A 2,735-nucleotide genomic window follows, 5' to 3' on the forward strand; every position below is an offset into this window, starting at 1 on the left:
CTGACGATAGAATACGCAACGCCTCCACTTCCACTCTAGCGGGACTGAGACCATTACTGCGAGCTAAGACGCGCTACCGGCTCATGGACCCGCCGCCGCAGTCACCCGTGGCCGTCGACGAGGAGCGCAAGAAGTTGTCCGCCTTGCCCCCTCCAACTCCGGCCAGTTTTATGGGCGTATAACCGGCAAATCCGGCCAGCCGCGCAAGTCCGGTCCCATGGAGGAGGAGGAACATTGTGTTGGAACAAAGTTTGTCATTAGTGCTAGGTTTAGATTATTTTGTGTTTAGCCATGTCAAGTGCATGCATTGTTAGTTAGAGTAGTGCCGCACATACTTGCATGGATAAAGCTAGCGGCTTGATAGGCTTAGTTGTGGACCAAGTAAGTGTGAGGCGCTGTTACTTGTGGCCTAGATACCGGCTAGTGGGAGCGATTAGTGGATCAAGCAGGTTGTGAGCTTGACCATGTATGTGTGCGTGTGCATGCATGTTAGAATTAATCCGAGACGCACCATCAATCTACTCAGAACCAAGTAATCACACGAGCTCGACACCGAGATTTGTTAACGAGCTTCACTATCATGGCTACATCCTTGGGGCCTGACTATGGGCGCTCCTCCCCATGACACCGCTACAATACCGCACCCTGGCCGCCCGGGCGCCGGCACACGTCGCCGGTTCCCCCGCGTGCCTGTGCTATTATGTTGGCATATGTTACATCGTGTGTCTACCCCCACTATATATGAGAGGTCTGAGATATAAGTGTCTTATTAGGACACAACTCCTACCCTGTCTACACACATTCCAAAACCAAGTCCAACTGTAACCTACCTTGTACAATAATATTTGACACAATTCTAACAAACTCCACCTTGGCGAATATTCTTCACCACCTTGAATTCATCCATGCGTCGAACCTCCATGTACATTGGACTTGAGATACGTCATGAGCACCGCTGCTACTCCCAGACTTCATGTGACTCTACCTGCAACTGTAGTCCCTTCTTGTCTTCTTCAGAGTCAACGCTCGAGCAAAATTAAGTTCCTCATTACTCTACCTTGTGCTTCCAACTTCCGGAGAATCCGTTCAATGCCATCACACATCGACCACTGTCTGTGTGAAAAACTCTTGGATGCTCAGAATGCGACGCCTAACCGGCTGGAGTATTCACAGTCCTCAAGTGTAACAAGTGTTGGGGAATGCAGTATTTCAAAAAAATTCCTACGATCACGCAAGATCTATCTAGGTGATGCATAGCAACGAGAGGGAAGAGTGTTGTCCACGTACACTCATAGACCGAAAGGGGAAGCGTTATGACAACACGGTTGATGTAGTCGTACGTCTTCATGATCCGACCGATCCTAGCACCGAAGATACCGTACGTCTTCACGATCCGACCGATCCTAGCACCGAAGGTACGGCACCTCCGTGATATGCACATGTTCAGCTCGGTGACGTCCCACGAACTCTAGGTCCAGCTGAGGTCGAGGGAGAGTTTCGTCAGCACGACGTCATGATGATGATGATGATGAAGTTACCAGCGCAGGGCTTTGCCTAAACACTACAACGATATGACCGAGGTGGAAATCTGTGGAGGGGGCACTGCACACGGCTAAACAATCAACTTGTGTGTCTATGGGGTGCCCCCTTCCCCCGTATATAAAGGGGGGAGAAGGAGAAGGCCGACCTAGGAGGAGGCGCGCCCAAGGGGGGGGCAATCCTACTCCAAGTAGGTTTGCCCCCCTTTCCTATTCCTACTAGGAGAAGGGGGAAAGAGGAGGAGAGGAGAAGGAAAGGGGGAGCCCCAAACCCTAAACCAATTCGGTTTGGGCCTAGGGGACGCGCCCCACCACTTGCATGTTGCCCTCTTTCTCCACTAGGGCCCATTAAGGCCCATTGACTCCCCTGGGGGTTCCGTTAACCCCCCGGTACTTCGGTAAATGCCCGAACTCATCCAGAACCATTCCAATGTCCAAACATAGCCTTCCAATATATCGATCTTTATGTCTCGACCATTTTGAGACTCCTCGGCATGTCCGTGATCACATCCAGGACTCCAAACTACCTTTGGTACATCAAATCACATAAACTCATAATACCAATCAACATTGAACGTTAAGCGTGCGGACCCTATGGGTTCGAGAACTATGTAGACACGACCGAGACACTTCTCCAGTGAATAACCAATAGCGGAACCTGGATGCTCATATTGGCTCGTACATATTCTACGAAGATCTTTATCGGTCAAACCGCATAACAACATACATTGTTCCCTTTGTCATCGGTATGTTACTTGCCCGAGATTCGATCGTCTGTATCTCAATACCTAGTTCAATCTCGTTACCGGCAAGTCTCTTTACTCGTTTCGTAATGCATCATCCCATAACAAACTCATTAGTCATATTGCTTGCAAGGCTTATAGTGATGTGCATTACCGAGAGGGCCCAGAGATACCTCTCCGACAATTGGAGTGACAAATCCTAATCTCGATCTATGCCAACTCAACAAACACCATCGGAGACACTTGTAGAGCATCTTTATAATCACCCAGTTACGTTGTGAAGTTTGATAGCACACTAAGTATTCCTCCGGTATTCGGGAGTTGCATACTCTCATAGTCATAGGAACACTTATAAGTTATGGAGAAAGCAATAGCAATAAACTAAACGATCATAGTGCTAAGCTAACGGATGGGTCTTGTCCATCACATCATTCTCTAATGATGTGATCCCGTT

Source organism: Triticum dicoccoides, chromosome 5A (genome assembly GCF_002162155.2).
Source record: "Triticum dicoccoides isolate Atlit2015 ecotype Zavitan chromosome 5A, WEW_v2.0, whole genome shotgun sequence".
Classification (NCBI taxonomy): domain Eukaryota; kingdom Viridiplantae; phylum Streptophyta; class Magnoliopsida; order Poales; family Poaceae; genus Triticum; species Triticum dicoccoides.